Source organism: Polyodon spathula, chromosome 2, assembly GCF_017654505.1.
Source record: "Polyodon spathula isolate WHYD16114869_AA chromosome 2, ASM1765450v1, whole genome shotgun sequence".
Lineage (NCBI taxonomy): Eukaryota > Metazoa > Chordata > Actinopteri > Acipenseriformes > Polyodontidae > Polyodon > Polyodon spathula.
In genome coordinates, this window is record NC_054535.1 from 43,132,164 (window position 1) to 43,147,541 (window position 15,378).

Consider the following 15,378-nt stretch of genomic DNA (forward strand, 5'->3'; position numbering starts at 1 on the left):
ATAGCTGCTGAGCCACCTGATTTGTTAAGTCAGCAAGCAAAATGGCATGTCCCCAGTTAATTGACCTTGTTCAATGCAGTTAAACATATTTTCCACCATGTAGCAGGGTGAGGTCTGTGCAGGCTATCGGATGCATGTGTGCTCCTGCAGGGGGGAGTCAATGGCCCTGTTGAACCCGCCTGCCATGGCGATGACACAGAGGGGTTGGGTGAGGGTGTGTCGCCTGGCTCTCCCCAAGTGGTCGGAAGGCAGGTCTTGGGAGGATGATCAGCCAATAAAAATAACGTGCCGTGATGCTGTCTTGCCTGTTCAGGGGAAAAAAAAAAAAAAAAAAAAAAAAAAAAAAAAAAAACATCCAGAGCCTGGTTCAGGGAAACAGAGTAGGAGAACAGAGAGAAAACAAAAAGGCAAGACGGGAAATGGCAAACGAAAGAAAAAAGAAAACAAATACAATTCTGCATACACATACTGACATGAGGACGGTAGCTGGGGCATAGCTGAGGCTGTGAGCTGAACTTTTATTTGTAGTTTTGAATTTAAAAATATTTTCTTTTTTCTTGTGTTGTTTTTCCCTTTGAATTATAAATATTGTTTAAACTACAGAGACTGTCTCTAGACCCGGGCTGGAATACCATTGTTGGTAGATCTCCTCGGCATCTCTGGTGCAATCACACCGTGGTACAGAACAAAATAAATCTGGTGCACATGAACAGCGTTTTCAATTACTCTCTGTTTCACGTGAGTTTAGTGAATTTCCCACACCCTCCCACATACCACAAAACTAATCCAGTCTGTTTACAGGGAGTGCTGTGCAGAAGAAAAAAAAAAAAAAAAAAAAAACCTCTAACAGTATGATATGGTAATGAACAGAAAAATAACACTATTGTGCTGTAGGCAAAGCGGTCATTATAAAACAGCAAAATCTTTCACTATGGTTAAAAAGGGTCTAATATTGTAAAAATAAATGTACATGTAGGCAACATTTCTATTAAATTGATGAGATACAGTACAGAAAATTGTTTTCATATTGTTTTGTTTAGTATATTCAAGATACAAGCATATTTTATAATGGGTTTTGTGACAGGGCCTTGCCTGTAAATAACACTGTTATGGTATGTTGGAGGTGGTTGGCAGGGATGGGGTTAATTTCCTATCTCTGCCAAAATACATGTGAGAATGTGGCTGGAGCTGACTGAATACTTGATGATAATTAGGCCCCAGCCACATGGTATAAAAAAGGGGAGAAAATCCTTTGTTTGGGGGAGGGAGGAGTTTTTTTGGTGTTTGTGCTCTGTACTTTGAAAAACTGTGTAGTGAAGGCTAATGCCCAGCCTACGGTTTTGTGGATTTTGTTTAAACTTTTTGTTTTGGCCCTTGTGCCGCTTATTTTTGTTCTTGTTTACTGTGTGCAAGACCTGTTTTTGTTTAACCTTTTATTTTTGCTCTGTGTTTTGTTTTGTATTTTTATTTTATTTTTGTGTTTATTAAAACATGCAGCCGTGCTTAAACTGCAGCTTCCTTGGCTCAGAGTCTCCTTCCCTGCCAATACTATCTGGGCCCGCGACGCTACCTTGTTAGATATGGTGTCAGTAGTGGGATGGTGCCCCCTACAGACTCTGAGCGGGACTGCAGTTTAAAAAAATAGGAAGGAAAAGCTGCAGCAACGCGAGGCTGCCTAACTTGCTTGAGGTGGGATGAGTGGTGTTTTGAAGTTGGCAAGGTCAGGCATGTGTCACCCGACTACTACCTCTCCCCACCTCAGGAAGAGGAGGTGGAACCAGGGCTACAGCTGCAGGAGGTTGGCTGGGAAGCCCTCTTCAACAGCATGGGTGTGCAGTATTGTTGCTGCATCTGTGGGGAGTGGGGGCATTTCCCAGCGAACTGCCCCCTCACAGAAGGGGAGGAGCACCTGCCGCCTTTGCAGCCAGAAGGGGAGGAGCCCCTGTCGCCACGAGGAGAGGAGCAGGAGCTGCCTCTCCCTCTCCCTCCATCACAGAAAGAAGTGGAGCGCCTGCTGTCGCCAACCCAGGATCTGCTGCCGCTGTCACCACCAGAGGGTCCGCTGCCGCCGTTGCCTGGGGTCATCGAGAGCTCTGCTTCGCCTGGGGTCGCTGCCGGCTCTGCTTCGCCTGGGGTCGCTGCCGGCTCTGCTTCGTCTGCTTCGCCTGGAGTTTTGTTAGCATGTGCTAACAAAACACACTTACACTTTCTGGCTTTTGCTTTCCTACCCAGGGGGTATTTACACAACAAACTATGCATGTCATACAATATAATAGAGATTATAGTATTTTTATTTTTATTTTTTTTAAAAAGGTTTAGATACTCAAACCACAATAAGAAAAAGCAAATCCAAACATGTGAGTTAGTCATTGACTGAAATGGCATAATTCAGACTTGCCCCTTAAAACAGATGGTTGCCACAGTAACCAGAGATCCCTGCCGCTTGCAATGTCAATGATCTCTAGAGCCAAGCCTCTGATTGGTTGCCAGGATATGACCAAGCAGTCCTGTGATGTAAAAAGCATTTTGAAATACTGTGAGGAAGTACAGATGTCTTAAAAGCTTTTATGCTTATTACAAAAGGCATGATTCATTAAGGTATGTGTTCGATGGGACAGAGAAAGTGGCTGCTAATGGAGGATCAAAGGCCTCAAGGGTGAGTAGTGGAGCAGGAAATTGGACAGAAAGGTGAAAGACAATAACACACGAGGGAGGCAGGCTGTATTTTGTCATTCCTGTTTCTGCTAGCATAAAGCAAGGGTCCTGTTGTCACGATACAGTAGTACTGTATGCAACATTTCTCTCCCAACAAATGTCATCACTAATGCCAACATAGTAAACACTGCCATGTCCATGGGAAGCCAACACTAAATCTTCCAACTCTTTTGGTAGAGGCATGTTAAAGATACTATTAAATCAGTCATCTGTTTGAAAACAAACTTCCATCTAATCTCCTGTACTTTATCTAAATGAACAATATCCCTGTCACTGGAATGAACTGCCACAGGAGAGAACAATATAACATAGCTCAAATAAATGCAACCCTGTTCCTCAACATTTTAAATGAACAATTCAAGTGTGAATACTGCTGTTCCCCAATATTGTTAACGAAAGGCCAAATTAGCATTGAAAAGCAAGACAACTTTTAATCACAGCCTTAAGTACAGTCAATTCCCGTTTATACAAATTTCAAGGCGTCCTCATAAATCATGGTATTGAGCAAATCGGAAACGCTGATGACTTGCATTCACAGTTTGCTGTTACCAGGAATGCTGAAATCTGAAGCAACATCTTTCTTCCTTCTTGTAAGGTGGTGCATTCTCTAACTCCACTTTTGTCTGCAAGGATAGTTCATGTATTTGCATGGCTTCATGTTAATGGCATTGATGAATGAGCACTAAGGCAGCTCAAAATGCATCATAAACTCAATAGTCCCAAAACAGCACTAACATATAGAACAAAGCCGCTAATCTGAAAAAAAGTTTATTAATTTTCCAACATCCTTTGCACTCAGCTGTTTGTACATTCTGCTTTGTTTGTTTGCATGTTTGGATGCTTACATGAGGCTTACTTCCAACACCTTTAGATTTACTGCATCTGAAAATGTGTATATGGCTTCTTAAAGAGCATAAACCTGATTCAACTACGAGTCAACTACAGTGTGCATGTAGCTCAACAGTCTTACAAAACTCAGACCCGCTGTTACAATACAAATCAGCAGTCTGAGGTAGACATTCAATTTCAGCAATCTAGATAGAGCACTAGGTGGATTCACTCCCCCAGCACTTGGTTATCATGATGGGTTAATTTTTGTAATACTGAATGGTAACAGTCATATAAAATGTTCAGGCTTACACAATCCCTATCAGTACTCGCTCAATGGATTGGTGGTGACCTCTAACACAGCTGTGAAGATAACCTTCATAAAACAGTGGTTAAAACACAGAGAGAGACTAATTACCACCCTGCAATCAACACCAGTGTAAAATGTGATAAAACAGGACCAAGTGTACTTCAGGTAACCTTGTTTGCCCTGTAATTGTCATCACTGTTGCATACAGTAAAGTAAAATCAACTCAATAGGTGTCCTTCTGCTACACGATGAAGGATGAAACCCAATAATCTCTCATCTTTATTATGTTAATTATCTTTGCAGGATACCAGATTGGATTGTATGCCCTTTTCAGTCAATGAGGTGAACCAAACACTATTTCAGAATACATTAATTATTATTTTTAATTTTATTTTTTTGAAGCTTAGGCTTGCATAGGCCAAAAAATCTAGTGTTATACATCCCCACGTGTTGCTACAACCAAAGTATCTTAGAGTAACTTGTGGGGTTCTGAAAAATATAGCGTTACACATCCACACGTGTTGCTATAACTGTTTACATAACATACCTGGAATTTCTCTTTTCATTGTTAACATCCTGACTTGTTAAAAACTTTTTACATTTATAACTAAGTCTGTTTCAAAGCTCTTTTTAAAATGTCTGCTGGAGTGCACTGTGGTTTGAGATCTGTCCTCTAAAATCACTGCAGGAAGAGCGATTACAAAGAAAAAGAAAATAAAACCTCTGGTTTTTCTGTTCCGTACCACACCACATCATGGGCCGTTATTGCAGTGTTACCCAATTGCCAATGTAAATAAATGTTTGTATTTATTTTTGTAAAGAATTTTAAGCTGTTACCATCACAAATTGAATGGATGCGCTCTATGCCTATGCTTTAACCATGATCAACTCTTAATTAAAAATAAATAATTCAGATTATATTTCCACAGGAAGAAGATCCTCCTCTGGGACCTTAAAATTATTATGCTGTTGATGGTTTTCAAATTTGATTAGCTCCAATTCCCATATAATTGGACTCTGCAGTAATAGCATTTTTTTTATAATGACTGGGTAAGAAGGGATATGTAGCTTAATATCTGAAGCATTGTGAGAGTCTGTGACAGGGTAGTGTTACTGGCAAGGCTGTTGGCATCAGGGAGAGAGACTCAGACACTAGAAGTTGCTGGTTTAAGCGCTATTGCTCACGTTTATTAAAAAAAAAAACCCCAAAACTAACAAAACAAAAACACAGGCTCAACGGCCAAAATAAAAGGTTTAGACAAAACATGCAACAGCAAACACAGCAAAGCACACATCAAAGCACTAATGCTTACCTCATTACCGACATTAACGCTAACATTAACATTAACACCTGCGATTACCCTTTTTATACACCTGTGGCTGGAGCCTAATTAATCATAAATCATTTAATTAAGGCCCCATCCACATTCCCCTATGTGTTCTGGCAGGGAGAAATTTAACCCTCACTCTGCCAACCCAATCTTCCCCACAGACACACACACACACACATACCAGCAGGGTTCCGCCCTGGACAGTATTCCAGCAGTGTTGTTTGCATTTCATTCTGCTTGGTATGCTATCTAAAGCAAGACAGCACTGCACAGCAATTACATTGTTGCAAAGAAATACTACTCTGCTGACTGCAGAAAGGCATGTGGTTTCATCAGTTTTTTTTTTTTTTTTTTTTTTCACATTCCGATTATGTAATTATATGTATATACTGTACATTAGGAGGAATCTGCAAGGAATCTTTTCAAAGTGCTCAACAAGCAAATAGTGCACAAACCACAAAACAGCCACTGCTGATACTGTGTTGTCAGCAACAGAAGTGAAAAGAAACTTTGGGGAATGTACGGCACAGTGACAGCTACTGTATGACTTTTACCCACTGCAGTTATGATAGTGAAATTACTACAGTTGTTGTCAGTATGCATTTCACTATGATAAGACAGGCCATGTCTGTAAAACATATTTATACTGCGGCACTGCTCAATGAAATATTAAAGCTCTCTTCCATTTAAAGTGGAGTGAATGATCATGAGTTAGTTACTTGATAATGTTTCCCGAAAATATTTCCAAAAAAAAAAAAAAAAAAAAAAAAAAAAAAAAAAAAAAACACATGTTTACTACGAAGGTGCTTCTTATGGATAGCTGAACAAGAAATATGTTATTTACTGCCAATATTACAGATTTCATAAACATATAAGTATCATTAAAGATGGACTACAGCCAAAACGTAACTTAATTAGGCAACTGGATAAATAATTAAATATATTCATTCCCACAGCCTAATTAATGTCTTTATAGCCGTATTCATTGCTCTGCCTGATCTGAACACTCCCAGCTCCCTTTAGTAAAGTTACACAATGTGACATAGTTCATAAAAGAAGGGTACAGTAAGAAATAAATCCTTCATTACACAGCAATTGTTCAAGAATAATCATTAATGTTTCAATCTACCCGTCAAACTTCAGCTAGACAGAAAGTGCCTTATCTTCAAGAAACAAGATCCCATTCCACCATCTGAGAGCTTCAGAATAAATCTGAGGGTCTTATAAGCCCAATTATCCGGTAATGGTCAGACCCAGCAGGAGGTTGCCAATTCCCAAGACTCAGACTTGAAGACTAATGATTTGCTTGTGGAATAGCAGATGGCAGGCTGCAATAGTACATCATTTGCACCGCTACCAAGTCACTCGTCTTCTGCTAGCTAAAAGCCACAATCAAAATCTTTAAAAGATGAGCGGCTTTTTTTTTTTTTTTTTTTTTTTTTTGTTTTTTATATATATATATATATATATATATATATATATATATATATATATATATATATATATATATATATATATATATATACACACAGCTTTTACAGCTGCTGCAGAAACCAAGCATGAATGATTTGAATTATTCTTAAATAAGCTATTTTGCAATAGTATTTTTCCTTATACAATTACCACCATTTAAAAATGAAAACTCCTGTATCAGAATGACAAATACAATAATAACAATTGAAATAATAAATGTAAAACTACACTGGTTTGAGTATTCACTTTTGTCACGAAACTATAGGAAAGGTGGATAAAATGCATAGACCATATTACCATTAACAGCAAAGCATACCGTAAGCACAGTACTTCTACAGCTTTGCTGTAGCATACTCTAGACTAGAGTTCTACTTACAGTATGGACTTTTACTATAACATGCAACTGTTTTTTTAAAATTCAAACTGCTCTAGCTCTTCAAACTGGCAATGCTGTTCAGGCATCACCATTTTGTTTTAGGTTAAAAATGTATTGAGACACTTAAAAACACGAACAACAATGAGGAATAAAGCACAAAAACACACTTAACATTAATTACAGTTCACTGAGTTCAGAACAGGGATAGTTCATTTATGATAAATGCTGTATTACTTAGAATTAACTCTGCAGCGTTTATTTAAAATTGCTAAAAACAGCTGCAGTGCTTATTCAAGGGCAGCGGTAATTAGGAGGAGACATTTTTTTGAGGCGGTATTTCCGGGAGGCATATACTGAAGTTTATTTTTGCGGATACAGCTTGATCAGGATGGTGCAGAAGTCCTACAAACTTTAAACTGAATGCTGTTGAGCTCGCAGATCAGATCAGTGTTTGACTAGGTGAGGTCAAATACCAGTGTAACGTGGAGAGGGAAATAATAACAAGAGATAATGTCAGTTCAACACAGAGGTCGGTTTATTTTCCCTTTCTTACAGCAATTTCTAAGTCGCAGGGCTGCTCTTTTATATATGGTGCGTTTCTTTCTCTTCAACCAGCAAGACAACTAAACACTCCTGGTCTAGGCAGGGCTTCGGTGAGGAAGATGAGTTGATCCGTGGCTGTGCCCTAAACATCAACAACACCAGCTACTAGCTTCTGCTCCCCAATGACACTCCAAAACACCCCCCCCCCCCCCCCCCCCTTTCCCCTCCGAGCTTCCTGTCTGGATCAGAGTTGTGCAGCGCCTCATTAGCCAAAATACCATGCATACAACCAAAACAGAAATGCATTTAAGAAACTTAAATAATGACCATACAGCTCCTGCATTACAACTAAAATATATTAATTTCCTTGCCAAGTCCTAAATATATATATGTACAAAATGGGGGGGGGGGGGGGGGTCCATCTTTGTGCTACTACACAGTGAAGAAATACAATGTTGAAATACACATTTGAAATACAATGTACAAACATTTAATCTATATTTTCTGTCTCCAAGAAGTAAAAGGTGGTACAATACTTCAGTCATTTTATATATCACTTTATATATCATTGTATTTATAATTTTTTATTTTCAAATTTTACATTAAAATGTCTGTTATATCTAATATCTTCTTATATATAATTCACATTTTCAAAGTTAAATGTGCAAATGTTTTGTCATAATCCCACATGCATTTGTTGCGTTCATACTATTTGCTGTTTTGTTTATGGATTTAATAACTTTGTAATGTCTATTTTAAAATCATGTTTCACAGTTGATACTTATTTTTCGCTTTCTTTCACCTTTGAATTTGATAATTAACTAATCCGTTATAACTCCACGGACACTGGTGATCTTATTCACTATTACTGATGTGGAAGGACACTTTTCTCCATCCGCATTACACTGATCAACTACCAGATGCTTTGGGACCAAGTTATAGTGAACGATTTCCCAGTGTTATGTTCCTATGGCCAGTCTTCGGTGAGCGTTTGTCACGTGATTAGGTATGTCATCAGTGATGTCATACATATGCAAAATGGTGCAGAGTTAAGGGTTTTGCTTGAGTAACCTTAACGTTACTTTAACACAGCTTTTGCAAAGAATTTCCTTAGGTTTTTTTGTTAAAATAAATAAATAAATAAATAAAATGTATTTTAAAAAGTTAAGGTTTCAGTTAACATTGCTTATTTATATGACAGGTCAGGTTGAAATAAAGTCCTGCAGTGGAATGGAGGAATTCAGGAATAATTATCTTAAAATTAACTAAAAAAAAAACATATGAAATAAAAACTAATGATACATATCAAATAATTAATGCATTTCTAACAACATATATTTTGAAGAAAACTTTGCTCAACAAGCTGTATAAAAAAAAGAAGAATGTAATAATTTTGCAGAGCATTTTAAACATTGCACAACTTTGTTTCAACCAGACTTGTCCTTAGTTAATTGACCTTTTAGGACATGTCTGTCCTGCAGTGGAATGGATTAGAAGAGGCAAGGTTACAACTGATATAACACAGACATATACAATTCATAATCAATATATTTACAGCACAAACAATAGCACACAGACCATGTCTTATTAGAAATATTTTTTAAAGTGCATATCACACATTATATAAATTACAACACAGATTTATGTATGTATTTATTAGTTTTTATATAGAGCTTTTATAAAAGTGTTTTACAATGCATACAACACATAAATCCTACTATGTTTACATTACTGCATCATTAGGCCTACAGGATACATTTAGGGTTACCAGATTTCCAGATTGAAAAACTGGGACATTTTTTCCTTGTTACTTCTACCTTGTTTTACCAGACATGACCCCTGTATTAAGCAGTGTAGTGAAATGACCTCTCACCCCCTGGAACAGAACATTTTCAGATCCATTTGTCCCCTTTGGCATTTTAAAAAAAAAACACATTTTAATGTGCAAATGTTGCAGATTGCTAATTTCCAAAATAGCCCTAAAACCAGGGGGCTCTCCCTGTGGCACTACTGCTGAATGGCAGAGAGAGGAACATCAATGCCAGCTAGTGCTGTACACCAACGCAAGCAAGGTGAAAGGATGAGCGTCAATAAAGCCCTTCTGTTTGCACACATCTTAACTCAGATAGTTTGCAATAGGACCTTCATAGAAAACATTCATTTGATGCTGGTCTGAAGCGCTTTTCAGCAGCATTGTACTTTAGCAACGGTTCAGTGGGAAAAAATGAGCTGAGATTTAAAGATGTCCTACTGTACATGTGTGTTAGTTAGAACAGGACAGCCTGACAAATTATATATCTCTAAATCAATTGACAAATATTTATTTATTTATTTTTTTTAATGTTCCTTACTGACACTCATTCTTTACTTGTAAACTGAATCTAAAACACAGACAAACCGTAGACTCAAACCAATGTAAAAAGATCTAAAAATCATAAACAGATCATTTGAAAAGGTGAGGTTTTAAGGTTTTTCAAAGAACTTGGGTCCAACATCTTTAATTGTATGTAACAGCTTCCTTAATGTGGTGGCCACATTTATTGCATCACCCCATTATCTTTAAGATTACTGCTTTATGATCACCATATAGTTTTTCCATAGACTATATATAATTTAAAAAAAAAAAAAACATTCCACAACATAATATATTATATCATTGGAAACAGCTACAAAAGGCCTTTCTGTGGATATATTGTGTTTTAATTTCTGATTTAAGGTCGCTAAACTACAAGCACTAACACCCAAAGTGGTTGCATTCATGCCTGTATATGGTCATTCTATTTAGGCAGGAAAGGGTTAAAGGAGCTGATGTGACATCCTGCACACATCTACAATTATAACTAGGTTGTTCTTTTGTATATCAATATGAAATTACTCATTCAATTGCTGTATATCAGACTCCCTCTATTACCTATGTAATATCAAACCATCATTTAATGTTGCTGTAACTACCAATTATAATAATGTTTTGCATTTTACCCCATATATTAGTGATAACCGTAAACACCTTAATTTCTGTGAATGATGTTCATATGTTATTTTGGTAAAACAATGGATTTCTGGCAAAGCCTTTTTCACAAAATAAATCTTCTACAGTAAATATTTGCTTTCACATCCCAATATAAAATCAGTTTGTTTAGTTGTTTAGTTTTTTTGCATCATAACAACTAGCCTTTCTTTTCTGTTCAAAGTAAGGCTTATAACTGCAGTTTAAAACAGTGTTGGAAAAAGCGACCTCAAAAAGCATTACCTTTAAAAAAAAAACAAAAAAAAACCTATAATAAATCAGATTCTGTATCTTTATAATACAGTTTCAACATTGTCGCTGTGGTGCTACAAAGCTCTCTGATCCTATATTCATTTGGTATTTAATCAAAGTGCAGCTACTTCTATACACTGAGTGTGAATCTCTAAGTACTACTCCAAACTACTGACTGCTATCCTGCTGTGCTTGACATAACAGCATCCTCCATTATCAGGCAAAGGCTTGACATAGAAATCACAGGGCCTTGTAGCTCAGTAACATGATTTTGTATTACAGATTAATAGTATCTCTATTACATTTAAATTACAGCTTGTGGTGCTATATGATAAACTAAAAAAGTGGAAGTGAAAACAACATATTCTGAATAGGCTCAAGGCTTCACTTTAGAAGCAAGGCCTGTTTACTTTTAAACACCTACCCAATAGGAATGGTCTGTTCTGTTTAAGGTTAGGCAAGGTGGTGTACAGTACACACACCTACAAGTACATCTTTAGAATATGCAGCTACCAGGCATATTGTGGCACATGCGCTATTAAATACACATTTATTTGCCTTTTCAGGACGATACTACAGTTCCACAAAAGAGAAGCAGTTTACAACATGTGCAAATGTGTCTGGCAGCATGCCAGGTGGCAAATGTTCCTTTTTAAAAATGAACCTCAGGGACAGAAACAATCTGCAAATACAGCTTACACGAGCCTCAACACAATTTAAATTAGACCTCTTTTGATGTATAAAAGAGCACATGCCCTACGCTGTACCCGCGGCACTAAGGAACAGGCTTGCGAAGGTTTTCTATCAACTTAAAATCACCACAGAAATGCACCTTAAACTGTAACATGAGCTGTTATATGAAAAACACTTATCTACAGCACACACACAAATAAAACTGTGCATGCAGAGAAAGCTTCAAGATTAGGGGTCGTCTTACCAAATTGTCTTCTAAATGGCAATTTTCAGGGGCACCACAATAAAACAATTCTCACAAGTGATCAATTTCAATACTCTGGCACTGTATCAGAATCAGTGTGCTGCTGTATCAGAAGTGCAAATATGGACTGTAACAACTGAACCTGGCTACAGGCTATCATTTCTGATTATGATAATAACTTTGCTCAGGTTTCTTCAGTTTAATACACTGGCTTTATTATAATGGTATAGTTATAACTCTTCCTTCAGGATTTTGTTGTTGTCTAATGTGCAGCGCTTGGGCTTCCTTTGATGTGTGTAAAAGTGCAATCCCTTTATGCTGCAGAGCTGGCAGAAAATCTAGAAACACTGACCTCTCCTCCATCCTTCAAACGTATTACCCGAGCAAACCTTTTCCAGTCAGAACCCCTCCCTGAAAAACAAACTATATGGTGATAAAGCAGTAAACATAAAAATAAATGGGGTGATGCAATAAATGTTGCCACCACTGTAAGCAAGCAAACAAAAAAAATAAATCAAAGTGGTAAGTACACTCAAGTGCGAGACTCTTCTCGGTCTTGTCCTCTTAAACTTCAAAATATGTGGTGCTAGACACGTTTCCTGTATGACATTTTTGAAGTGTATCATCAAAATTATGGCCACGACCCTCCTTCATTAAAACACAACCACCCTCCCTCATTTTCCACATTGGCCATCTTCTCCCATTCTTGAGGGAGGGTTGGCCCACAGTCCAGCACCTCTACACAGACTGGAGACCCAGCGACAGGGGACCTGAGAACAGTGAACGGGGCATCGGGAGTGCAGGTAGGCAACCAGTCGAGTGCAGCCCCAGGCAGAGGTGCGAGGCCAGGCGAACAAGCAGTGATGTCTGGGCCACCAGCAAGAGCAGAGCAGGAGACCAGGTGACCAACTGTGCCTGAAGGGGCAGCAACCTGGGAGTCAAGCCCTTTCACAGCTCTCTATCTGTATTACGATATTTTATAATGTGATATTTTACAAAACTCACATTTCTACAGTAACAGTAGGGAGCATGTCAGTAGAGCGCAGATATGCTATTTGTATCATGAGGCGTGTTGCAGGGTTTCAGTGTGAGCTTTAGTGCAGCCATGGAGAGATTCCTAAAGCCATTGGTGAGCTCCGGAAACAAATCTGAATTGGCACCGACTATAACGGCAAAAGACAGGGCACAAACGCAAAATACAAGTCCAGTATTTCCAATAACTCACCGCCATAGCTTCTGTTAAAACAGCAGAAGACTGTAACAATGATCATGGACAGACAGATAGTGGCTACTGAAGACCGAAGGATTTCATAGCTTAGTCGCAAATTCAAAGTGAAGCATTGTTCTGTTACTCCTACGTGAAAGGTCAGAGAAAAAACAATTATGACCTTGCTTGCACTCCCTGTGCTACAGGTCCTGAAAGATGTCATTCTAATTATATATGCAAATACACACGTTTTTTGTACGTGGTGTAGTAACATGAACACTCAAAAAGGAAAGAGGAGGTGAACTATATTAGATATTATCTCATTACTAGGGATGACTTAACATTTTTGTGAACATATTTTTTTATTTTTTTTAAGTCGTTACTTTCCCTTTTGTTTTGTGGTATGTGATGGTAGCACTTTCACACTGTTGCCTTTGTCAAAAACAAAAATGTTAGTTTATCTGCCAATCAGTGTCGTCTGGCACTGTTTCTAAGCAGTTCTCACAGTTTGGTGAACAACACGTTTCTAAAAATACCCTGTTACATTTGTACAAAAATGCTCCAAGCCTAGAACACATTTGTTAATGCTAATTTGAATCCCAGTGCACCACTACAATCTTATTCTGCTAGGAAAATGTTATTATTACTAATGTGATTAACTATATAGTGATATCTATTGGCCATAACTATATTTATTTTTTAAGAATTGTTCTTTTATGTATATTTAAAAAAATGGCACCCAGTAGTCAGTGCTGTAAGAGTTTTTTTATTTCTATTTTTTTATTGTTGCTTTATTGTATGTGTTCTTTGCTTTATTATATGTGTTTTTTTTTTGTTTTTTTTTCTTCTTTGGACCTCAATAAAATATGGCAAACATGTTTGTTCTGGGTTTTTTTTTTTTTTTTCTTCAGATTTTAGTAATGTGATTTAATAAAAAAAATGAATAACTAACTGTGACTTCATTTTTCCTATTTATTTATACTCATTAACACTTTTTCATTAAAAAGTCACTGCCGCAGAATTTTGCAAAAAACACTTCTCGTTGCAGATTTTAGGAAAATTTATCACTGATTTCCGTGGGGACTAATTTTATAATGCAATACTTTGTACTGTTTTGTAACAATTGTAAGACGTCCTGGATAACGGCATCTGCTAAGAAATAAATAATATCCAGGCACAGGGTTTCAGCAACAGAAATTCCGGGCAGTGAAAATGCCGCTGGTGGCAACAACAAATCCCCAGGGGTCAGCAGCAAAGGTCCTCCAGGTGGTGGTGACGAACAGGGCACGGGGCGTTCGGACTTCCAAGTCCATGTCTGTGTCCCAGTCCAGCTCCGGGCCAACCTCGACTACTTCGCCTCCTGCGCCTCATAGATCCAATCCATGACCTCTGTCATGGCCTCCAAGGCTTCCATGAGCACTGGGTACTGCCTGCTAACCCCCTTGAGCTGAACTTCTGGCTTCAGGCATCCAAAATCCTGCAGGATATCCAGGTGGCTGTCCCCCAGTACTGACTAAAGTATTATTATTACAATAACGCACTACTTAAATTGCTAGTTACCCCAACTGGATACAGTATATAGCCCTAAAAAAAAATAAAAAATCTGCTTGCAGATGCATTATTCTGGCTTCTTTTTTACCTTCGGTTTGAAAGCCTTATTAAAGACTGTCTAGTTTTATTTCAGTATAATCTACTGCACAGTATTCATCTAGCCAACTAAGTTATTTGTTAAGTTGTCATAACAAAACAGTAGTGACCTTCAAAATGTTAGACCAGCTGTTATGAAATTATTTTAAAACACACTTCAACAATAATTTAAATCTTCTTTAACAAGTTAAATGTGTGTAACCTTGAAGTTAACATACACAAATGGAAGAAACTCGGGTCCAACAAATATCAGAAAGAAACAACACAACACACTTAAAATCACCACAGAAATGCACCTTAAACTGTAACATGAGCTGTTATATGAAAAACACTTATCTACAGCACACACACAAATAAAACTGTGCATGCAGAGAAAGCTTCAAGATTAGGGGTCGTCTTACCAAATTGTCTTCTAAATGGCAATTTTCAGGGGCACCACAATAAAACAATTCTCACAAGTGATCAATTTCAATACTCTGGCACTGTATCAGAATCAGTGTGCTGCTGTATCAGAAGTGCAAATATGGACTGTAACAACTGAACCTGGCTACAGGCTATCATTTCTGATTATGATAATAACTTTGCTCAGGTTTCTTCAGTTTAATACACTGGCTTTATTATAATGGTATAGTTATAACTTTTCCTTCAGGATTTTGTTGTTGTCTAATGTGCAGCCCTTGGGCTTCCTTTGATGTGTGTAAAAGTGCAACAGTTAAAAGCAGAAATTCAAGGGGAGAAATGAGAACAATACA

The 15,378-nt window shown here is 37.7% G+C and overlaps 1 protein-coding gene across 10 annotated transcripts in view; it reads right to left on the reverse strand.

The window, feature by feature from the left end:
• Positions 1–15,378, reverse strand: part of LOC121296815 (serine/threonine-protein kinase DCLK2-like) — a 109,025-nt gene that overhangs the window by 75,551 nt on the left and 18,096 nt on the right. The gene's annotated exons all lie outside the window — the stretch shown is intronic.